Consider the following 26,512-nt stretch of genomic DNA (forward strand, 5'->3'; position numbering starts at 1 on the left):
CTCCACAATAGCTCATCCCTCTTTAAATGCTCATGACCTCCTCTCTCTATGCCAGCCCTTCTTGAAGACAATCAAACTGTCTCTGCCTTGAAAGATCATCTGTGTCCCACTCAGGACCTACAGAGAACTTTCTTCATGACCAAGAGACCGATAAAGTGTTGGGGAGAAATTAATTATATACTGACGCAGCTTCAGGACCTAGCCAACAGGTACCAGCAGGAACCAGGAGATGATATCAAAATGAATTATGTGGATGGTGAATGAAGGTGGCAGAAAATGATGTGGGAATATGGAAAGATGATCTGTGTGCGAGAGTCCACCACAAGATTTCACAATGGTCCACTCCGTCAAAGACACCAAGCAAATAAGAACCCAAGATCAAGAAATGACACAAATGTGTTGATGGTTTGGAACAACAAACAAGCTCCAGAGAGTGGGAGAAAAACCTGACAGAGTTCATGGGGCCTGTTGTATTCATGAAGTTATTAGTAGTAGTTCAGGAGTCTGGTGCATGTAAAAACCTTCTCTCTAAATAAAGGACAAGTAACTTCATCGGATTATTAAGAAAGAACAATCTTGATAAGCCAATTTAATTTATGGGACAACATATTCTACACTTGCCAATATTTTTTGACCCATTTACGAGGTGATAGACAAAGTTACCACTTTTGAGAGAGGACAAAAAAGGAAAAACATCTGCAACAAGACCAAGTTTCAGTAGAAAATCAGCTCAGCCATGTAGACCATATAACCAGATTGATCTTATAGTATACTAAAGATTGTCTGGTCGGAAAAGATTCCAGGTGGAGATGGTGGCAAGTCTAATTAGGAGAATTTCAAAGTAAACACTTAGGGTTCTGGATTAAGGTTACTACATTCAAACAAACAAACAAACAAAAACAGCTTTTGGACTATTATCATTGCATATGACTGAGAAACCCTGATTACAAAAAACAAACACACACAAGAAGTGGCACAGGTGCTTTCAGATAACACACCACCTGGAGATGGCCAAGCTATTATAGGAAAAGCATAGCATTTTTGAGCTGCAGTGGAAGCATCAGCTTGGAGATAAACACCCACAATAAAGAATATCCTGCACCAGGTGGTTGCAGGTACACTGAAACTATGACCTTTTTGCCAACCCTTTGGACCAGCTAAAAAAATATTGGCATGTGACCCTAGTGAATTTCCATATCAAACAGAAGATCTGTCCAGCTGAGACCTCAAAACCTGCCTCATAAATGCATGAGATATAATAAGTCAGCTATTTTGAGCTGATTAATTTTGTGATGGTTTGTTATCAATAGATACCCAGAACAGAATATGGTACCCGGAAGTGGAATACAGCAACGAGAAAAATAACATAACGTCATTGACATTGGGATCAAGAGGCTAACAGAAGCTGAAAGACGCTCAACAGGGCTCATGGTGGAATCTGGATGGACTTAAGGGAACTGTTGGGGAAGACATAAAGGAGACTGTGCAAATGTTATTGAAGGCTGGAGGAAAATGGAACCTATTTTATACTGTGGGGAAGTTTGGCCAATGACCACCATCAGCGGGAGGATAAATAGAAAAGGTGTCTTATAATTTGACTGGGAATGTTTCCAAGAAAGAGGCAGACAGTGTCAAATGGTTTCTTTTAGCTGTCTGTCATAAAATATGAGGGCACAGAGATCAGCCCGAGAAAGAATTGTACAGGTTTTATGGAGAATTTAGAGGAAATATAAAGAAGTGAAGACATGCTAGGTGTGAAAATAAAACTGCTTCTCATCCTCATTTTCTTTCTGGAAAAAAAAAGAAAACTTCCTCAAAGTCATAAATGACCTCAGATACAGATCCCAAGGATCTATTTGTAAGACCCTTTGTTGATACCTCAGAAAGACCTAATAGGGCTTCTAAGAGTCTTAAGCTCACACATACTTCATAAAATGTTTAAAATAGACCAAACAGATTTTAGTAATCCTAAAGGTATTTTCTCACTGTATCTATTCTCTTACCTAAAAGTAGTTTAGGTTTCAAAGGTATTCACTACCTTTAGTTAAATAGAAACAAATGTATCAGTGAAGCACACAGTTTCAGCATTAATAACAGGTTGGTCTGAAAAGGGCAGATGGAGTTCAAAAGAAACAGCCATTTGGACCCTAAAACTTCCATAGAAAGGAAGCCAACCAAAGAGCCTGATCAATTAAAAACACTGTTGTTTTGTTTGTCTTATTGAAAAGGAAGGATGACAGGAGCAAGAACCAAATGCAGCAATGCATTATTCCCAAGGACACGGCTGAGCCCTAATGCAGGAACTACTGACCTCTATAGATCGGTGGTGGCTATATCCCTTGTGATTTGCCCTTTTTCATAGAGGATATCTGTTACAATGATCCTATACCCATCTGTGCGTTGGATTTTGGACACGGGTGGGGAATATAACTTATCAATCTACGGGTTTCCAAATAGAGAGGAACTAGACTATGCTTGTGGAGTTGTTTGTGAAGGACCACATGGATCTTATTTACACACCACAGTCCCAGACTTGACATCTATATTCTGGGCTGAGACTTTTGAGGGATGTGAAAAAGAGGAGGGTAGTTTGCTGGTAGGAGAAATGTAAATCATCTGTGGCCAGACTGTGGTATATTAAACATGGTCACACACACTTTGTTATTCTTCCCATTGAATGGTTAACTTTCATTCTCCTCCCCCTTGAATATGAGATGGACGTAGCCTGTTGCTTGACCAATAGAATGTGGCAGAATTGACATTCTGGAACTTCTGAAGTTAGATCATAAGGAGGTTGAGGTTTCCACCTGGGTTTCTTAGAACATTCCCTCTGTGATGCTGGACCCACCATGCCGGAGGAGCCACAGGTTTGCATCCTGTGTGAGAGCATTCACACACCCCAACTTTCCAGACATTTACGCCAAAGTGTCCAACATATGAGTGCAGGCAGCATGGACCTCCATACTAGCCCTCCATCCAGCCCACCGATTCACCTAAGTTGATGTTATTTGGAGCATATGGGTTGTATGTTTTCTCTCTAACCTTTCTGTTATAAATTTCCCCAAGAAAGGAAACCAAATAGAATCTTGGAGAAGATGTTCCCAGTTGGGGTGCCTTACTAAAGGAAGTTGATCCAAAATGCACAGGGGATGGACTGTGTTGGGTGCTGTGTCTGACCAAGCAGATTTTTACTTCTCTTGGAAATATGAGTGTGAGAAGTCAAGTGAGCCGTTATCTAGGAATTTCCCTGAGATAAAAAGTACTGCCTCCTTCAAGTTTCAGGCGCCTGCTTAGTGGTCATGTATCTAATGATGGAGGATGCAGGAGTGTGAAGGACAGCTCCATTTTCTCCATCTGCCTTTGTCATACAAATATGAAAGATGGCCTTGAGGCTAAGTATCATTTTAATGAAATGGTTTCTTTGTAGGCACTTAGTGATTGCTGTTTAACTCTAATTTGTTTTAAAATGTTTAATAATAATTGTTGGATAAACCATGTTGAACCTATATACACACATCTTAGTTTGCTCATTGTGGTTTATTTTAGATCATTTAAAGAAAAGAAATTGAAAATGTCCCTGAAACTTTTATTTAAGTTAGTGTCTAAAACACACTGGTATATTTTTACTTACACAGAGTACATGTTTAGAATAACTTCTCATTTATCTAAAACACTTTTCAGTGTTATGATTTTCTTCTCTCTCCCAAAATAATTTTGAATCACCTTCCACTTTAATTAGGAGCATTGTTTCTTATTAACATATATGTAAGACATTATTATTTAAGAACACAATTACTTTTTCTCTTCAGAGTTCGTGAATGAGCTACACTATGATTATTTTAACTTTCTCATAGTCATCTAGGATTTAGTGTAGGATAAATAAAAAATATGTGGATTACCAAAATACTTCAGAGGTCTTCCTGCTTCTCCTCTTGCCTCTCTATCTTCTACTCTCAGTCTAGTAGGCTGAGGCTCAAAACGTAAAACAGACTCCTCCTCTGTGTAAACTCCTCCTGTGACTCTCTGTTCCCATTCAGGAGCAGTCAAAGTTGTAACCTTGCTTTACTAGGCTCCTTGCAACTGGAGCCAAATCACCTCTGTCCTCAACCCCTGCTTCTCCTTTCTGCCAACTGTGCTCCAGCTTCCCTGACTTCTCCTTGTTTCTGGGACAGGAACCACCTTGACTTAGGGCTTTGTTCCAGGTGTTTCCCTGCCTACAGTGTCGGCCTCCCAGCTATTCTTTACATAAATTCCCTCACTACCTTCAAGTATTTTATTCAAATATCTCTTCTCAGTGACTGCTTTCCTGGTGGTATTTCCTGCCTGCGTAACACCCGCAATCACAATGTTTCTTTCCATTGCCTACTTTCTCACACATGGATCACATTCTAGTATCATGCATCGTTTGTGCATATATCCTGGATGTTGATTATTTTCCCCTTGTCCTGCCATAATGTACGAGCCACAGGGTCAGTAGTCTTCATCTTATTTATTGATATTGCTAGTACCTAGTAGCTGTTCAACCAGTATCTGTTTACTGAACGGCTCAACATTGGTATATATAATACTAACATTTCGCACATGCCTCATAAAATGTTTAAAATAGACCAAACAGATTCTAGTAATCCTAAAGGTATTTTCTCACTGTATCTATTCTCTTACCTAAAAGTAGTTTAGGTTTTAAAGGTATTCACTATCTTCAGTTAAATAGAAACAAATGTATCAGCGAAGCACACAGTTTCAGCATTAATAACAGGTTGGTCTGTAAAGGGCAGATGGAGTTCAAAAGAAACAGCCATTTGGACCCTAAAACTTCCATAGGAAGGAAGTCAACTGAAGAGCCTGATATATATATATATATATAAACAGTATACCCCAGATTGTAAGCAGTGTGGCTATAGGGGATAGGTCTTTTGTTGTTAAAAGTCGTAGATTAAGACACATATAACACACGTAATTATCAAGAAAGGCTCTGTCATTATTCCCCATGCATACACAGGTAAAGAAACAGATTTAAAAGGGCTAAAAGGCTTCTCAGATCCATATAGCTAATCATGGGGAAAAGGTAAGAAGTTAAATATATTTTTAAATATAAATATCTAATTATTGCCATAAGTATTTTGTGTTGATTAGAAAATAATCCAAATATTAAAAAATATGATAGGCGATACATAATTTTACCAATGACAGAGCTGACTTCACGTTTGGTGGCAATAAAATACTAATGTTGATGCTTTTCAATATTAATAACCACTTGAGAAAAGAAAGAAAATCTTTTTTTTTTTTTGAGATGGAGTCTCGCTCTGTCGCCCAGGCTGGAGTGCAGTGGCGCCATCTTGCCTCAATGCAAGCTCCGCCTCCCGGGTTCCTGCCATTCTCCTGCCTCAGCCTCCCCAGTAGCTGGGACTACAGGCGCCGCCACCACACCTGGCTAAGTTTTTGTATGTTTAGTAGAGACGGCGTTTCACCGTGTTAGTCAGGATGGTCTCGATCTCCTGACCTCGTGATCCGCCCGTCTCGGCCTCCCAAAGCGCTGGGATTACAGGCGTGAGCCACTGCACCCGGCCAGAAAATCTTCTAATATTGTATATGCATCAATTTAATATTGTGGGTCACATAATTTGCAAAGCACTCTTTCAGGTCTCTCAATGAGAGGCGTAATTTTTACTTTTACTTTCTTCTGGAAAAATGCTAACATTGCTCTAATGCACATATGCACTAATAATACATTATGAAATACTGAAAGCACTGACTAATATCATGTTTGGAGCTGAAGGAGCCAGGAGCAAAAGAATGCAAATTAAAGCCATTATTTCATCCTTATTCTGTATCAACAGGAGAAGACAAGTTAAGGCACTGCCATTTGGAGCCAAAGGTTGTACTTTTTGTGGGCAAAATTCAGTTGTGATTTTTAACATGATTTAATGATATAGATTCAACAACAAATCATATTCTGGGTGATTATTTGAAATTTAAATACTAAATTTATTAAAAATTGTACCTGTAATTTGTAATAACAGTGCAACCCAGGTCAGTTGAAGTTTTTGGTTCAAAGCTTCACTATTTTGCTGAAGCTAGATTTTGTTGTATCCATCGTTTGGGAAAATATAACTAATTGGAAATAATCCTCAACTAGTTATTGTTCAAAAGAAACAAGTTGAAGAAATAAAAGATGAAATATATGACAGGTAATGGCCGGGCGTGGTGGCTCAAGCCTGTAATCCCAGCACTTTGGGAGGCCGAGACGGGTGGATCACGAGGTCAGGAGATCGAGACCATCCTGGCTAACACGGTGAAACCCCATCTCTACTAAAAAATACAAAAAACTAGCCGGGCGAGGTGGCGGGTGCCTGTAGTCCCAGCTACTAGGGAGGCTGAGGCAGGAGAATGGCATGAACCCGGGAGGTGGAGCTTGCAGTGAGCCGAGATCCGGCCACTGCACTCCAGCCTGGGCGACAGAGCGAGACTCCGTCTCAAAAAAAAAAAAAAAAAAAAAAGATTTAACTATGAAGACACTTAGCAATATTTCATGTTAAAGAGAATTTAAACAGGTCCTCTTGCTTATGACGTAGCAAGGTGTACTGAATACATGTACAAGAATCTTGAGGATTGAGTTCTCTAATTATTCCTGTTTTGATGATGAGGAAACACATATCATATGTAAAATGATGTGCCTACTGTGCATGTCTATTAAATTTTAAGGAGTTCTTTATAGAGTTCTAACTTATTCCAAAGCTTATAGACATATCTTTTCAATTTCTGCACTGCCTCTCAAGAGAAATACTGGATTCCAAATGATTTCAAAAAAAAGGGATTCAAGATTTCATTTTAAAAAGTATAAATATTTTGTGAAAAAGGAAGAAAAATAACTTCAGTTTTGGCTGTTTGTATAAACACAAGTGTTAAAATTTTGTTTGCTTTTAGCTTACCCATGTTCAGTCTTCTTGGAAGAAATAGAGTTTAGAAGTATAGAGGATACGGTATTTTCTCCTGCCCTCCTAGGTTTTTAGCATTCCTGAGATAATTCTTCATTGTGAAAAATAATTCATGGAGAATTTTTATAGCCTTAAATGTATAAGTAAAGACAATGATAATATTTTAAAAAGGTTCATAAAAACTTTAATAAAAATTATCTGGCAGTTATTTCTACATTTGTTGGCTCTCAGCTAGTTAAAAAGCACATGACAATGAAAATGAAGACACTTGCTCTCAATGATCAGGAATGTACCGTATCTGTAGGGTGATAATTGATCTCAGAACCTCTGAAAACAGTTCTAAAATGAGAGAAGCCTTCTCTCATTTACTATATTCTTGGAAAATGGTTCTGCCACTTCTGTTTTCTCTTAACTAATGTGAAATTACATTACTTTCTTGATTTTTCATACCAGTGTCTATTTTATTTTTTGTTCAAACATCTTTCTTAATATTTCTTTCTTCCTATGACTCTTCTTTTCTTTTTCTTAAACTAAAGCAAGCATAAAGAGAGGGATAAAGAAGCCAGGTGATTGAGGGCAGGTAAAAGGGTTGTTTAATAAACTGTATGAAAAAGTATAAAAATTAAATAAGATAATATTTTCTATCCCTTTATCTTATTGAATATTACAGTTTTGCTCTCAAGACCTGTGCAAATCATTACAAGCTGATGTCAGTATGCTTAGAGTGGTCAGAAGAAACCTGAGTTTTAGTATCTGTAGCAGCTATGCATAAAGTACAGTATTTGTGCATTTCTGTGTTTGATGCAGGTCAGCTATTACCTGAATCTTTTAGCGTGTTATCTTATTCTGACTATCTGGTTTCCAAACTTACCTATGACTGTAAGTGGTGACAGTAAACTGGAGAATGCAAGATTTCCACCACATATTCTGAAAGCTGAACTTCATTGATTAGGAAGTGTCAAGACAGATTTTATATTCAGGGATTCTATGGTATTTTAATGCTTTGTTGAAATGTACTTTCCTTTTGAGTGCTGCAAATTCAGCATGTTTAACAGTGCCTGATTAAGAAAAAGCCTAAGGAAGCCCTAAGGAAAATCAAACAATTACACAGAAAAAAATATTGTTTAACAAGTTTCAAAGTTGATCATATTTTAAGTTTTGATGGAATCTTTACAAGGGACAAAATTTAGTAATACATATATCAGTAAAATCTATTTAATAAATTATTAGAGAAAATTTTGAAACATCAGTTCAGAGGGAACATTTGATATCTCTCATCGTTCTGCAAAACCAAACTGTGAAACTAAAAACTGGTTCAATTAGGAACAGGCTGTCAGGGGTACTAGAATGTGAAAAATGTGTGTGCATTTTGTACAATTTGAAAGAAAAAACGTATTCTGTTTATGGAAGGAAAAAAGGCCTCAGAGTCTCTTCTTCCATGAAGATAAAGATAGTTAAGGTCAATCAAATTATTGAGTATTTAAAGGTTATTTTTACATCTATTCCCTCTCTACTTTGTACATTAGATTCCAGATAGAGCAGTAACACATGAGAGTGTAGGAGATGGTTGTTTTAGCAGGGGAAAAAAAACTCCAAAAACAAAAACCAAGTTTTCCTTTGTTTGATATTATATTTAAAGCATATTTTCTTACTGTGGTTGAGAAAAATCTAGACAGAGAAGTTTTGGGGGTTAACTCTTATGAATTAAAGCATTTACAGAAATGCAGAATAAAACAGTCTAAATTTTGGTCTGAATATCAATTTATTGGCTCTGTAAATTTGTATTTTTTCAATTTTTTAAATACTTGATTGCAACGTTAATTTGCTTCTTCTGATTTATACATAATAAGACTTCTGACTTCCTACTAAATGACATTTTCTTCTACCTTACCACGTGTCTACTATATGTATGCGTATATACATATACACATATATTACACATATATACACACACACAGACATATTTCAAACCAATGTTAAAGTTCATAAATATTATTTTGTATGCTCTCAAGACTCACCCATTCAATATTCCCCAATAAACCTTGGATCTATTCTCAAGATTTCTCTCTACCTGAAAACAGAAACTGTATTCGATTTGTACACTGAATTCCAAATGCACCTCTGTCAAAATGCATGGCTTTTTTATTGTTGTTCAAATATTTCAAAGTCCAGCTGTTTTTTTTAAATCAGGTTGTATTTATAGAAATATTCCAAATATATTCACGGTTTCTAGAGACCCTACATCCAGATTTCACTAATGTTAACGTCTTGCATAACCAAGGTGTCCTTATCAAAATTAAGAAATTAGCATTACTATGATACCATAATGAAGCTAAGGGCTGTGTTCTGATTTCACTAGTTTTCCCATTGATGTCATTTTTCTCTTCCAGTATCGAATCCTGGAATTCACATTGCATCTATTTGCCTTCTTCTATATGTCTATGTGTCTTCTATTCTTCTCTAATTTGTGGCAGTTTCTCAGTTTTTCCTTGTCTTCCATGATATTGGGACTTTTGAAAAGTTGCGGTCTGTGATTTTTGTAAGATACTTCTCAATATGGCTGTATCCGATGTTGTGTCATGATTACCCTGTAGTTATGGGGTTTTGGTGATAAATACCTTAGAGGTGAAGTACTCTTCTTATCATGTCAGATCAGGGAGTGCATGATATCACCAAGACTTTTACAGCCAATGTTCAACCTTAATCACCTGGCTAAGTGCTGTCGGGTTTCTGTACGGTAAAGTCACTCTTTGTCAGCACTTTGAATAGTATATGCCTGTGTGAGTGTTTGTTTGTATATGTGTGTTTGGTTTTGGCATTTTTTGTTTTTGGTATTTACCCTGCTTGGTTTCCTTTAGGCTTCTTGGATATGTGTTTTGGAGTCTGTTATAATTCAAAAAGTTCTTGACTATTATTTCTTCAAGTATGTTTTCTGTCTCATTCGCTCTCCTCTCTCTTACTTCTGTGATGCCAGTTTTGCACAGGTTACACAGCACTTTTATCCCACATTTCTTAAATTCCTCTATTTTCTCTACCCACTGTTTTTTCCTTTCAACTTCAGTTTGAGTGATTTCTGCTGACTTGCTTTCAAATTCACTGAGTCTTTTATTTTGTCAAACCTACTACAAAGGAACACTTCACTTCCATTACTCTATACTTTCTAGCATTTCCATTTGATGCTTTCTTAAAGTTTCTTTATCTTTGCTGAAACTACCTATCTAATCATTGATTATGTCTAGCTTGTCCATTAGATTTTCTAATGTCTAATTATAAATATTTAAAATTTTCTACCTGATGGTTTCAACATCTGTGTCACATCTGAGTCTGATTCTGATCATTGCTTTGTCTCTTTAAATTGTTCTTGCCTTTTGGTAGGCTTTTTTATTTATTTTATTTTATTTTATTTTTTTGGTTGTTGTTGTTTGTTAAAAGCCAGAAAAGTAGTGCACAGGAGAGCAGGTAGTGAAGTGAATATATTTTCTTATTGGATATCACTTTAGTGTAGGGGTTTGAGTTAATATAGTCAGAAATTGTGCTGGGAGTGAATTTATCATTAGATTGGCCATAGGCACTGAATGTCATATTCTTCCAGTGATGCATTGTTTTTAAGTGGCACTTGTCTGGCCTGGTTTTCCAGAGAGTTTCTTTCTTTCAATTTCTTCTCTCTACTTGGCTCTTCCTCCCAGCCCTGTAAGCCTATGCACTACTCTCCAGAAAGAATGTGTCTCTTCGAAATCTTCTAACTGTGGTGATGTGGGCTGGGGACAGAGGTCATCCTCTGATTTTCTGATTAAGGCTTAGTCTTAGGCAGCCGTTGCGTACCTGGGTCTCAGGGGGGTGTGTGTGTGTGTGTGGTCTACCTGGGTTCTCAAGTGTGTGTATTGGTTCTCAGGTGTGTCAACTCCCAAATGCTCCTCTTTGCACTCCAGCTTCAGTGTTGGGCCTAGCACGCATTTGTGCCCTTCTTCCAGGTGTGAAGTTTTGATCTTCCTGTCCCCTTCCACCAGCCCCAGTGAGTTTCCACTCAAGCCTAAAGGCAGCAATTTTTATTGTTACAAATTTTCCCTTTTTTTGTGAATGGAAATAGAGCACATGGATCTTGGGAGAAGTTTCAGCAAGGGCTGCTTTTCTACCCCTCTGGCCCTGCCCAACACTCAGAGAAGTTTTCCAGTGTCCTCCCCTCAAGCACCTTTCTCGAGAATCTTCTTAGTGAGCTGCTGTTTGTACTCACGGTGGAAAGGCCTGCATGATCACGAGAACACTTGGGTACCCACGAAGCCCAGGAGGTTCACACTCTCACACTACCCTGCATTTGGCATACAGCAATTTGTCCATTTGCGCTGCTATAACAAAATACCTGAGGCTAAACAATTTTTAAAGACCAGAATTTTATTTCTCAAGATTCTGAAGGCTGGGAAGTCCCAGACCAAGGCACAGCATGTCTGTGGTCTGGCGAGAGACTGCTCCATCAACGCTGTCTTCTTTGGCTGGAAGGCAGAGGGGCCAAAGGAACAAGTGCTTTGTCATCACATGGCACAAGATGCGAAGGACAAAAGGGACAAAAGGTGCTAAAGTGAGTTCCCTTCAGTGCTTGTATATGGCACAAACCCTTTCATAAAGGCAGAGGCTGAAGATCTAATAATTTCCCCAAAGACTCCACCTCTTAATACCACTACAGCAAATATTAAGTTTCAGTACGTGAATTTGGGGAGCATTCGGACCATAGCATATAAAGTACTAGTTTACCTCAGCTGCAGAAAGAAACAAAAGGACAAAAAACAAAACAAAACAAAACAGAACTCACAGATCAGGTCATTAGAACAGCAGACATTTATTTTCTTCCAGTCCTGCAGGCCAAAAGTCTGACAGCAAGGTGTCTTTAGAATTGTTTTTTTCTGAGGATCTCCAGGAAGCGTGCGTTCCATACCCTTCTCTGAGATTCTGGTGGTTTGCTGGAACTCTTTGGAGGTCTTTGGCTTGTGACATCATACCCCTCAATCTTCACGTGGTATTCTCCTGTGTGTGAGCTCAAATTAGTTTTATTTTTATAAGAACACAATTCATACAGATTAGGGGCCCACTTTACTCCATTATGACCTCATCTTAAATAATCATATATATGGTCGGGAGCGGTGGCTTACGCCTGTAATCCCAACACTTTGGGAGGCCGAGGCGGGTGGATCACGAGGTCAGGAGATCGAGACCATCCTGGCTAACACAGTGAAAGCCCGTCTCTACTAAAAATACAAAAAATTAGCTGGGCATGGTGGCGGGCGCCTGTAGTCCCAGCTACTTGAGAGGCTGAGGCAGGAGAATGGCATGAACCCGGGAGGCAGAGCTTGCAGTGAGCTGAGATTGTGCCACTGCACTCCAGCCTGGGTGACAGAGCAAGACTCCGTCTCAAAAAAAAAAAAAAATTACTCTATTTCTAAATAAGTTTATATTCTGAGTTGCTAGGGCTTGTGGCTTCAACATATGGATTTCTTGGGTACAAAATTCAATCTATAACATACAAGATCTGTCAGGATTTGTCCCAAGTAACCAAATTTATACTTACTTTTCTCTGTGAGTACCTATCTTTCTCCAAAAATTACCCTAGTAATTTGTCTTGAGACATTAGCACTCCAATAGGCTCAGAGAAGTTATAAGTTTATAGTTTGGCCAACATTTTTCTTGTCATAAGTGTGAATACAATGCTCTTTCTAGTTCTGTATCTCTGACATGAAATGAGAACTAAATCATTGTATTTTCATTTCTAAAAATGGGTTTTGAGACCTAAGAATGTTTATAAAAATTTTACTTTATTCTCGATAATATCGTATTTGTAATAAGTTATTCATGCCCTGGATTAACATTATTTACCTAATTTTAATGCTTACAATTTATGATGTCTGAACAAGGAAACTTTACATAAGATATCTTGAAAATTTTCTGGATCAGTAAGCATTTAATAAATGCTCAATAAATACATATTAAGAATATAAATGCTATCAGACATAGAAATGAAGAACAACCACCATAAAAAATCACATACATGCTGCGTAAATGTGCATATACCTAGATTATATATTGCCATGATTATTTTTGAGGTATGGTTGACTTTTTTTTTTGTCTGCATTGATATCGATGAACATAACAAGACAGCAAAACAGAGAAGATAGGTTAGTTTGTAGAAATTTTGTAGTTGTCATGACAAGCCACGGAATGTTTATTCCTTTGTAAAGGAAACATTTTAAACCTTTGTGATAAGTCTGCCTCATTTTGTAAACACAGGACCTGTGGACCCTCTGAACAGATGACTGGCTGATATTTTATATAAAAATGTGTGTGTGTGTATACCTGATATTTAGTGCTCTCGTTGCTGTAATGCGACAAAGGTTTCAGAGAAGCACCTGACACAGTTCAAAATATTTCCAAAGATTTAGTTCTCTGGGCAGGCATCATGATTTACTACCGCTGTCAGCTAGAGAAAGCATCTGTGCCCACCAACACAATGCAGTTTGATACCATGCCCAGAAATGCCAGCACTGGCAAATGTCTCTCTTCAAGTACTAGACCATTATTGTGTAAGTTCCCCATAGAGCTATTTTCTAAATGGTCTGAGAAAGTACAGTGGGAATGGCTGAAAAGAATAAATGTTTCTCTTCTCCTTGTGGTTGGCAAGGAGAAAGACCAGCTTGTTAAAAGATGGGTCTAAGAGAGTGAAAAGGAAATCATCTTCCGTCACCATTTGCATTTTCCTAGATACTCTCAGCAGGATTTACTTTGCACATGTGTCTGTTTGAACTGTGTAAGCCCCTCATTTCTTCATTATCAACACACTTGGAGTTCTTGCAAGAGTAGGAATTAATATTTTTTAAAGATTAAATGCATTTATTTTATAAGCTTTGTGCATGGAAAGCTTGATATCTTACGTAAAGGAGATCTTAGGTGTTTTTGATAACTGTCATTTAGAATACTCCTTTAATGCTGAAGTCAGAGCCCTTGTAAAATGACTTACAATATGTACAGTTAAATGTGTGTTATATAATATATACAAATATGTGAGATGAGAAAAAATTGAATACAGGTGTTCTTTGCTATTATGAATGACTCTGCTTTGCCATGGTCATATTCTATATTGTGTATTATAGTTGCTGTTTCATGAAGAGATGTGCAAATGGTTAGGTAGAAGCCACAGCCAAATATCAGGAGGAAGTGAGCTTATCGAATTAAAGGCCTTGCAATGTTCAAATTGCCTTCATCCCTGCCTTTCTGCATCTCTCCTTAATGATATCCCAGATAAAAGGTACATTCATGTAATAAAATCCAGGCTAGTCCAGTTCAATTTTAAATGTAAATCTTACATTTCATTCAAGTGTCTTCTGCTTTCCATCACAGGAAGAATAATTAGGAAAACCAGAGGAGACTAATATTGAATTTGAAAATATTTACAGAATTAATAGACATTCTGTCGTATTTTATTTTTACACACTTGGACAGATGTGGTTAAAATAAAATGCCCGAGCTTAGATTCTTATAGCAAAACAAGACCTGAATTGTCTTCCAATTCATATTCCTCATTGTGCAAATAGGGAAAACAAAGTTCAGAGAAATGAAGTGCATTCCTTAGGACATACTTCACAATAGAGGCAACATTGGGAATACTGTATGATCTCTATTGATATAAAGGCATTTGATTAGTCTCCACTCTTCACAATCTTCCGGACCATGTTTTAGATCCATTCTCTTTTCAGCTTGATCTATTCTACATTTTCTATTCTTTTACACATTACCCTCCCCCTTTTCCTTATTCAGGGCCAAGTTTTAGATTGGCACAGCTGGAAGTTTAGTTAAATTCAGAGGAGGTGGAAAACACAAGTAAATGCATTTGAGAATAATTCACGCCAGTGTTCTCACAGTTGGAAAAAACAGGTATAAATATGAAAATGAGAAAGGCTCATTTTCTGTAGCCTAGTGTCAGATTTTAGTTGGAGGTATTATCCACACTCAGGGTGTTTAAACAAAATTTGGATTATATCTAGTCTATACATATACAATTACCTAGATGCATTTTTCGGTTTATATGTATATGTATTTGTGTGTTTATATTTATGTTTCTTAACAAAGTCAGCTTGGGGCAGCTAGAAACAATAAAATCCTGGGAGCAATGGGTATAATTACCATCCAAATCTTGGTTTATAAGTACCATTCCCTACAAAAAGAACCAGATCTATTTGAAGAAATGGCTAATCCTTAGGCTTGGGTTGGAAAAATACAAAATGAGTCTAGAACACCTGGTGCTGGAAAGTAAAGCAGTTATGAGAAATTGATGATAAATAAAAATCTCTCACTCCTAATTCTCTAAGTAAAATGATTTAGATAGGCGTCCTCCATGTCCCTTGAATTCAGATTTCTGTCAATAAAGATGATCCTTTGGTATTGAAAATCAGACCTTACAGAATCAAGGTAAATAGCATATATTAAAAATGTATGTATTTTCCACATTATTTTACAGCTCCAGGACTCCTAGTGAAATCAAAATCCAACTCTGAGTATTCTAGAGGCTGTATCAGCAAATGTATACTAAAATGTGGCATTTTATTATCGATATTTTTAATTAGCAACACTGGGAGATTGCAGGTGTTAACTGAACTCTACAGAAGTCCGCAACTGCTGACTGAATGAAAAATACTCTAGACAATTATTATTAGAGAAAAGCAAAATCTATGAAAATTAACACATACAGATCCAGAGTTGCTCCATCTCTGTGCCAATGATTATCTAGCCAGAACAATTATTTCTCTTTTAGATAAGGTTTTAAGTTTTAAGTACTTTTAAATATGCAGAAAAGTTGCAGAAATAACACACACAACTGATTTATAACTAGCATGTAACTTGCTGATGAGTTACCCCTTTTCTCTCAATACATCAATGTGTATAAGAGCAAGGACCTTCTATTATCTATTCAGAGGTCAACTTTAAATTAAGTAAATGGAAATCAAGCCCCTATTACCATTTAATACACAGAACCCAACTTATTTCGCCAGTTTACTCAAACACATCATTTTTAGGTCCAGGATACAATGCAGGGTTACGGTGACAAGTCATGATTTATGCACTTAAGCCATAAAACCACAAACATAATAATGCAATCCTCTCAGTGCGTGGTATTAGGAGACATATAATATAGATTTATCCCAGGGAGTTAGAATATGTCATTTAAGATGGTGTCTGATATTTTTTCACTGTAAAGAATATATTAACAATAATGTTGAAAGTACTACATAATAATGATGTGCCAGTAGTATGTATTTTGTGTGGAGATATCTTTAAAATATGAAATTGTTCTGAATCTCATCAAACTTTCAATCATCACTTTTAGCATTATTGATCATTCTTGTCTCAATCTATGATTACAAGGGTCATTGTTAAATGATGATTTTCTAATTTAGTTCTCTACCCTCATATTTTCTTAGGCAATTAGCAGAAGTCACATGGTGCTTTCTGGAATTTCCCTAGTGGGATCCATGAATTCATGGGGTGCACTTTTGATTTTCCACATTATGTAGGGTAAAGTTTTGCTAATTATTCTGTCAGTGCAAAACTAGGTTGTCCTTATCTGTAGCCTAAAAGAATTGTTATTTACACACAATTTTCTTGTATCCTTTTAACTTCTGTTTTCCAATCCAAATGCCAAAGCTGCATGTCTTACCTCAGCACCTAAATTCTAAGCACCAAATTATATTCTAGTTATCTAGTGTTGAATTATAAACTACTTTGAATGTTAGCGACTTAAAATAAAACAAAGCTGATTCTATTTCACTAATATGTAGTCCAGGAATTTGGCCAGGGACCAGGTGGGCAATTCTTCTGCCCCACGTTTTGTCACCACAAAGTAACTTGATGGTATGCAGCTTGAGGCTGGATTTGCAGGCTCCAAGATGGCTTCACTCACAGAGCCTAGTGTCTGTAGAAATGTCAGTTGGCTGGGCTCAGATGGGCCACTCTCCCTTTCCACATGGTTGGTCACCAAAGTTCCTGGGCTGCTTCTATGACAGCTCAGGGTTCTAAGAGTGAGTATTCTAAGGAAGAGAATCAGAAAGTTGCTAATATGTTAGCAACGGGTCCAAGAAAGTGGAACGGTGGCACTTCTGCTATGTCTCTTCCACATATACCAGGTAATTAATTTTTGAAGATGAGGAAATGTAATTGGAAACATAATGCTGCAACAACTGAATGAATGTATAAAACTAAACCTCTAACTTCACATAATATAAAAATTTACTGTGGATAATAGACTTATACAGAAATCCCTCATTTCTAGGAAGCATAGAAAAATATGTATTTATGATTTAGGGGTGAAAAAGACTTCTTTATGTGCCATAAAAAAATCATAAGAAACGATAACTTGGAATTGATCCAAATTTATAATCTTTATTCTTCAATATACATAAATAGGAAAATTAACAGCCAAACTGAGATTCTAAGTAAATTTTACCATACATATCTTACAGATATTGCATCTAGGATATATGAATAACTCCTACAAATTAACAATAAAAATGTAAACAATCTCCCACCAAAAGACAAAAATATTTAAAGAGACATCACAAATGAGAATCCATACATTAAAAGAAGGTTAAACCTCATTCGTTATTAGGGAAATAAAGATTAAAATCATTATGAGATACCACTTCTTAAAACTAGAATAGCAAGAATTAAAAACACTTTAAAGAATAACAAATTAAGTCCAATGTAAGCAGAAAACAAGAATTAGAGCAGAGATCAGTAAAACTGAAAACAGGACATCAATAGAGAAAATCAGCATAACTGAAAGTTAACTTTCTTAAAAACATATAAATTTATAAGCATCTAGCCATGCTAGCTAAGACAAAAAAGAGAGAAGATATAAATTCCTAATATCAGAAATGAAAGAAGGGTCTCACTACAGATCCCATGGACATAAAGAGGATAATAAATAAATATTGGGAACAACTCTGCACTCACAAATTTTATAACCTAGATGAAACCTAGATGAAGATGAGACCTTCAAAGACACAATATAACTAAACTCATATAGGAAGAAAAAGATACTATGAAGAGACAAATTTATAAAACAATTAGAATCAATTGTTAATAACCTTCCAAAACATAAACCACCACACCCAGATCAGTTCACCAGTGAATTTTCCCAAACGTTTAAAGAAGAAATTATACCATTGTTTTTTTTATTTTTACAATCTTTTACAGAAGACAGAAACAGAAGAAATACTTTCTAACTCATTTTAGGAGGCCAGCATTACCCCAATACCAAAACCAAAAAAGTCATTACAAGAAAATAAAACTAGAGATCAATATATACCATACAGATAAATGTAAAACTATTAATAAAATATTAGCAAGTTGAATCCAACAATGTATAAAATAACTATACACCACAGCCATGTGGGACGTATCCCAGGTATTCAAGGCTTTTTCAACATTCAAAAATCAATTAGTTTAAGCCTTTACATCAACAATTTCAAGAAGAACAACCACAAGATCGTGTCATTACATGCAGAAAAACATTTGACAAAATTCAACACTTATTTACATACATACGCATGCAAAGTTGAAGCAAACTATGAATGACGGGAAATAATTCCTAGATAATGCAATAAGAAAAGACAAGGAAATTAATGATATACAGGTAGGAAAGGAAAAATAAAACTGTCTTTGTCCTCAAAAATATTCCCTATGTAGAAAATCCCAAAGAATTGGCCAAAGAGAAATTCTTGGAACTATTAAACAATTATAGAAAGATTGTAACCATTATACAAAGATTAATATATGAAAGTCAATCACTTTGCTATACACCAAAAATGAAGATGTAACATTTAAAATTAAAAAGGCATTAACATTTACATTAGCACCTAATAAAATGGAACGCCTTTGTATAGATCTAACAAAATATGTACAAGATGTATCTGAGGGAAATTACAAAATCTGATTGAAGGGGAACAAATAAATAAATAATTAAAATATTAAATTTTCATAGACAGAAAGGATCAATAAGGTCAAGAGGTCAGTTTTTCCCAACTGTATCTATATATTAAACACAATCCCAATTAAATACCAGCAGGGTTGTTTTTTTTTTTTTTTTTTTTTTTTTTGTATATCAACAAACTGATTCTAATGTTTGTATGGAAAGACAAAAGACCCAGAATAGCCAACTCAATATTGAAGAAGAAAAACAAAATCAGAGGTCTGAAATTACCTGACTTCAAGACCTACGAGAAAGTTTAAATAATCAAGACAATATGGTGTTGGCAAAATAATAGACTAATAGATCAACAGAACAAAATAGGGAGCCCAGACATAGACCTGCATAAATATAGTCAACTGATTGACAAATAAGCAAAGGGAATGCATAGAGCAAAAGAAGACTTTTTGCCAAATGGTGCTGGGACAACTGAATATTCGCAAGGAAAACAGTTAATCTGGACTCAGAACTTACACCTTTCACAAAAATTAACTCAAAATAAATCATAAACAGAAACATAGTATGCAAAACTCTAAAACTTGTAAAGTTAACATAAGAGAAATCCTGGGTATTTTACTTATGATTTTGACTTTTTAGATAGAACACGAAGGGCAAGATCTATGAAAAAGACAGTTGAAAGGTGGGACTTTATTAAAATTAAAAACTTCTGCCCTGTGAAAGACAATGTCTAGTGAACAAGAAGATGAGCCACATATTGGGAGAATATCATTGCAAAAGATACATCTAAGAAAGGACTGTCCTCCAAAACATACAAAGATCTCTTAAAACTCAACAATAAGATGACAAACAACGCAGTTAAATGGCAAAGACCTGAAAAGACACCTCACCAATGAAGATATATAGATATTAAGTAAGCATATGAAAACATGCTCAACATCATATGTCATTACTGAATTGCAAATTAAAATGACAATGGGGATGGGATCGGTGGCTCACGCCTGTAATCCCAGCACTTTGGGAGGCTGAGGTGGGTGGATCACGAGGTCAGCAGATCGAGACCATCCTGGCTAACACGGTGGAACCCCGTCTCTACTAAAAATATAAAAAAATTAGCCAGGCGTGGTGGCGGGTGCCTGTAGTCACAGCTGCTCAGGAGGCTGAGGCAAGAGAATGGTGTGAACCCGGGAGGCGGAGCTTGCAGTGAGCCTAGATCGCGCCATTGCACTCCAGCCTGGGCGACAGAGTGAGACTCCGTCTACAAAAGACAATGGGATATGATTACTCACCTATTAGAATGGCCCAAATCCAAAACACTGACGCCACCATATGCTGGCAAGGATATGGAGCAACAGGAACTCTCATTGATAGTCAGACTACAGAATAGCACAACCACTTTGGAGGACACTTATGCGGTTATTTACAAAACTAAATGTACTCTTATCGTATGACCCAGCAACCACACTCTTTGCTATATTCCCAAATCAAGAGAAAACGTGAAAACATATGTCCATACAAAAATCTATATATGGATATTTATATCAGCTTTATTCATAACTGCCTAAACGTGGTAACAATAAAGATGTCCTTGAAAAGGTGAAAGGGAAACCAAACTGGCACATTCATGCAATCAAATATTAGTGATAAAAAGAAATTAGCTACCAGCTACAAAAACATGTAGAAGAACATCATGTTACTGCGCAAAATAAGCCAATCTGAAAATCTACCGAATGATTTTAATTATATGATATTCTGGAAAAGGTAGAACTATGGAGACAGTAGAAGGATCAGTGGTTGCAAGGAATTAATGGGGAGGGAGAGATGAACAAATAAAGCACAAAGGATTTTAGGGCAGTGAAACTCTTCTGTATGTAACTACAGTGGTTAATACATGTCATTATTCCTTTGCCAAAACCCATAGAATGTACAACACGAAGAGCAAGCCCTAAGGTAAATTAAGGACTTTGGGTGATAACGATGTGTCAATGTTATTTCATGAGTTGCCACAAAGGTACCCATCGAGGTTCAGGATGTGGATAGTGGGGCAGACTGTGTGTGCGCTTGGGGACGGGTGTGTATGGGAAATTGCTATTATTTCCATTCAGTTTTGCTGTGAACCTAAACATACTTTTTAAAAAGTTTATTAATTTAAATACAGTGTGTAATATACACATATATATGTGTGTAGTATACACACACACACAAATATATATGAAGACTGACAATATCACATGTTGGTGAAGATGTGGAGCTACGTATAAATTGTTTCTGGGAGTATAGAAATCATGCATCCACTTTTGAAACCCATCTGTCATTTTGTTATAAAATTAAACACGTGCCTTCCTTGTGACCTAGCAGTTTGGCCATTGTGTATATGATATGAACAACAAAAACAAATATCCACAAAACATCTGCATAGTTATGTAGCTTCATATCACACTTGGGCAAACATTTCTTTCATAGCAGCTTTGTGTTCCTTTTTGTATACCCCTCAGTTTAAAAAGGAATAACTTGCTGCATAGTCACACAATTAAATATCACTCAACACCCAAAAAAACCTGAAAAATAAATATGAATCATTATAACATTATCATAGTGCACAAGGTAGGCACAAAAGGAAATGTGCCACATTATCCCATTTATACGAAATTGAAGAACAAATAGAACTAGGCTGTGCTCAACGCAATCAGATTAGTCATCTACAAGAAAGGCAAGACTGACTGAAAGGAGGCAAAAGGGAATTTTTGGTGTCCTTGCATTGGCTCTTTCTTTTGCCTGGAGTGCTCATCTCCTGGATTTCTACGTCCCTAATTCCTTCAGTTCATTCCAGTGTTTGCCTCAGCAAACCCTTCTTAAAAAGGAGAACTCGAACAAGCTACTTTAGTGTTGTTTTTTTAATCCCTGTGTTTTTCTCATACCTTGTCTTCTTTCATAAAACAAAATGGGCTTGTTTTTAAAAATAATAATAATTTTTTTTGTTTATTGTATATTCCCCAGAAATCATAAGTCCCTTGAATCCAGGGTGCTGGTTTCTTTCCAGTGCATCCTCGGGACAGCGTTGACACATAGCTGATACAGAAAGTCATCTCCCAGCCGGGCGCGGTGGCTCAGGCCTGTAATCCTAGCACTTTGGGAGGCCGAGACGGGTGCATCACGAGGTCAGGAGATCGAGACCATCCTGGCTAACATGGTGAAACCCCGTCTGTACTAAAAAATATAGAAAAAGTAGCCGGGCGAGGTGGCGGGGCCTGTAGTCCCAGGTACTCGGGAGGCTGAGGCAGGAGAATGGCGGGAACCCGGGAGGCGGAGCTTGCAGTGAGCTGAGATCCGGCCACTGCACTCCAGCCTGGGCGACAGAGCGAGACTCCGTCTCAAAAAAAAAAAAAAAAAAGTCATCTCCATAATCTCATTACTGATTCTGATGCAGGGCTACTCTTCTTTCAGAGTCAGTAATCTCTCCCCTGTCCCCGCTTACTCTGTTGTTTATTCTATACCTTGTCTACACTCTGGTGTCTTTATCCCAACACTCTCACGGCTTCAAATGTCTCCCCTGTCAAAATTTTCCATGTCCTCCTGTCTTCGAATTCCCATAAATGACCCTGAGCTGCGGGTTTTCCTGGGACTAGCTCCACATCTAACTCTTTTAGTTGATTCACAAAATATTTCTGGACCATATGTATGCTAATGGGGGAGCTAAAAATAAACACAAAATACGTAAGTTAGAAGAATTTTTAACCAGAAAATGTTAATATGTGAGACTGAAATAGTACTTATTCATTCATAATTTAGTATCTTAAACACTATGGAGACTTTTTGCTTTACATGTTTCAATTAATATATTACTAATATATGTGAAAACATTTTATCTTAAATGATTCTAAATTAAAAATGAGAAATTAATTTGCTGTTTAACAAAGTCTAATAATGCATTTGTCCTAAATATTATGTCCTTTCCATCTATATGGACATGGAAACCTTCTTCCACACACACACATTTGATTTTGTTTGGAAAGAAGTACTGCTACTTTTATGTAAGTTTTGCCACAGATTCAAACTGATTTAGATGAGATTTACTTAAAAACCAATAGACAGTATCTATATTACAATTTCTTACTCTTTTTTTTCCTTTCCTGTTTTTCAGTTCCATCCCTCTGAGTCGTTGCTCATCAATCATACTGGGAAGCTGACTTTTATTCCGCACACTTCACCACTAACTGCATTAGAGAGCTGAAAAATTTACTCAAAGTTTAGAATGTGATAAACGTAATCCAATTGCTCTAGTCAAATTCTAACAGTGGTGAATAGATGACACTAATTACCTTTTCTTATTATGCTACAAATGTGGTTTACTCCATCTTTATTCATGAAGAAATATCATGCAACCCACCGAGAGGACTGCAGCAGGATGTAATATTGGCTTATTTGTTTCCTTAGTTTTACTTCTTTCTTTACCAGCATCCAAAAGATGAAATTTTAAGCTGCAATATATTTATATGCAGTAGTTTTTTACCCACTTTGGAAGATAATTGCTACCCATTGCAAAGCCTCACAATTCTGCATAAACAAGTGCTTTTGAAACTCTAGTAAAATGATATAAACTTTTTTTTTGTGGTGGTTGGCACTTACTTTTGTTTCAGAGTAAGTGATATATTTTTTTTTAAATGAGTTAACAGAAAAAAATGAAGCATGTGCTTAAAAATGCATCGAGATGAGAGAAATTGAACCACTCTTTTCAGAAAAAAATATGGAACTATGCCACAGTTAAAGTTTTTTCTACATTTTTACAAGTGGAAATTTCTCACTAATTCACCTTGAAACTAGTTCATAGGAAATAATTATTCAAACTTGCTTACATGCTGTCTGGTTGAAATAATTTACATACCTATTTCCAGTGGTCATAGTAGAGCCAAGTTTCAAAACCTTGTCACCAGATGATTACATGCTCTTTCCATACATCAAATGCTGTACTGGGGATGATTATCTGTGAAAGTTTCTATTTTCATTTGTCAGATAACCAGAAACTATTTTGTTTTAATACTTGCCAGGTTAAACCAACCTCAGTATTTTCTCATAAGTCCATAAGGCTTACTTACGATACTAAAGGTTAGGACATGAAAATATTAAGCAGAAGTATGCCTATAACATCCTAAGTACAATATAATATTAATTGATTTTAGAACCACTAAATTCTTCACATTACAATGGAAAGTATATCTGAAATTCAATAAAGAAGATCTAAATGAAATGAAGAGTTTGGAAGTTAATATAGACATTGAAATTAAATAAATTAAAGTGTTTTAGGTTCCTCCCAGAAGTAATCAGTACAGGAATATAAGATGTGAACCATGACTATAACTTATAAAATGACCTGCAGCATAGGAAAAGCATATACCTAATATGCTCAGGAAAATTCACTTCTATGCCTGATGTCCTTGTTTAAATATTGATAACACTTCCTTTCAGTTTTAAAAATGGTCTGGTTAGGATGCTAAGTTGGGCGGACATACTACTTATAGACAATTATAATGGAATTACATTCCAGTCTCAGAGCAAGTGAAGCCTTAGAAAGGATTTAAACAGATAACTCCTTGACATAATTCATATTGCTGTGTGGAGAATAGATTGGAGACAGCAAGGCACGGAATGAGTTCAAGAGTGGCTATGGCACAGCTGGCAAGGAAGAAGGTGGTAAGGAATGAAAATGGACTACAGAAAGGCTCCAGATCTTATAATTCTTTAAAACCATGATAGGTCGGGGGCGGTGGCTCACGCCTGTAATTCCAGTACTTTGGGAGGCTGAGACGGGCGGATCATGAGGTCAAGTGATGGAGACCATCCTGGCCAACTGGTGAAACCCTGTCTCTACTAAAAATACAAAAATTAGCCAGGCGTGGTGGTGGGCACCTGTAGTCCCAGCTACTCGGGAGGCTGAGGCAGGAGAATCACTTGAACCTGGGAGGTGGAGGTTGTTGCAGTGAGCCAAGATCGTGCCACTGCATCCCAGCCTGGCAACAGTGAGACTCCATAAAAAAAAAAAAAAAAGAAAAAGCCATGATAAGACGTTTTGGTTATTTCTCCCTCTTACCTTGAGATAAAAATGTTGTAAGGCATTAAGTAGTTTATTTCAAATATGAGATTTACATTTCTTCTAATAATTTATCATTTTGCATATTATAGTGGTATAAGGGTGGACGGAGGAAGAGCAGTTGGAACCAATTGTGATGCTGCAACCAAGAACAATGAGGGCATAGACTGGCAGGTGACCATGGAAACACATGAAGGGTTTGGCAAGAGCGTTGGAGGCAGAGAAGTTGGATATATTAATGGATTCAGGGCAGCATGTGAGGGACGCATGGATTTACTGCATCCCTCACAAGGGATGACTCCTGGGTTGCCTGACTGAGCAGTGAGAGGGGTGTTATTTATGGAATGGGATAGGCATGTGTAGGATTTACAAAGAAAACGTCTAGTTCTGTTTGTAAATATTAAGTTTGGGACGTTTTGAAGTATCCAAATCCCAAGAGCCAATTGGATGTACAAGCCTGGTGATGAGAGAATTCCGATATAAGGATACAAATGTTGGCATTATTAGAATATGATATTCAAAGTCCTGTTGCTATTTGCCCTAGATTATAAGTGACAGATTTTTTAGAAAAAATACACTGGGATACACTCTCTGATGGCAAATGGATTTGGTAACCCCAGGACTTTTGCTTTGTGAAGGTGGATTAGTCAAAGGATCTCGATTTCCTGGCCCATTTGCTCCTCCCTCAAAATTATTTTAGTGGATGCTGCTCCATTGTCTGCCAGCAACTCTGCTGCTGAGGTAGGACTGAGGCCAGCCTCCCAGTGACAGGAAAATTCTTTCTCAAATCCAAAATAATTTATTGTCAAAATCCAATTTCTTAATCAATATATGTTTCACAGATGGTTAAATACAAATAACTTCATTGGTATATATTGTGTACCCTTTCGATCTACAGATTTAGGTCTTCTGTAATCAGACAGACTTTCCTGTATTTTAAAATATATTTCCATTAAATGCCCTGTACTCTCTCCTTTAAGAAAATCAGAATGCCACGTGCTGGCTCTTTACCATTAATAGTCACAAATCCAGCTCCTGTATCTAATCAACTTAACTTTTTGTTCTTCTCCTTTGCATTGTGGAAATTTTTTTTTCTCAAACCAAATTTCCATGTCACTGTCCTGGTATTTACCAGTATTTTTTTTTTCTTTTCATCTTTATTACTTTCAGAGTAATTTTTGGCATTTCTATATAATTATATATGTGAGCACTTACATTTTAAAAATCCATTCCAATATCCTTTCTCCCATGGAATCACTTTCTTCTTAAAACCTGTGCCTCCTTTATTTTCCTTGACATAAGGATGGATATTTTGACTATTTTCAATTTGATGGAATAAGTGTTATTCAAAAAGTATTTATTTATTTATTTTTAGAGACAGAGTTTCTCTCTGTTTCCCAAGCTGGAGTGCAGTGGCACAACCTTGGATCACTGTAACTTCTGCTTCCCAGGTTCAAAATATTCTCCTGACTCAGCTTCTTCATTTGTTTCTTTTATTGGCTTTTTTTTTTTTTTTTTTTTTTTTTTTTT

General features: G+C 36.6%; 1 long non-coding RNA gene across 1 annotated transcript; it reads right to left on the minus strand.

Moving 5' to 3' along the window:
* Positions 1 to 11,352: 11,352 nt before the first annotated feature.
* Positions 11,353 to 25,077, minus strand: LOC126941382 (uncharacterized). Its single transcript, XR_007721283.1, has 3 exons — positions 24,983 to 25,077; positions 23,780 to 23,878; positions 11,353 to 11,951 (listed from the first exon to the last, which is right to left on the minus strand). It is a non-coding gene; the product is annotated as an uncharacterized LOC126941382 (long non-coding RNA).
* Positions 25,078 to 26,512: the final 1,435 nt, after the last annotated feature.

Source organism: Macaca thibetana, chromosome 18 (assembly GCF_024542745.1).
Source record: "Macaca thibetana thibetana isolate TM-01 chromosome 18, ASM2454274v1, whole genome shotgun sequence".
In the NCBI taxonomy this organism is placed as follows: Eukaryota; Metazoa; Chordata; class Mammalia; order Primates; family Cercopithecidae; genus Macaca; species Macaca thibetana.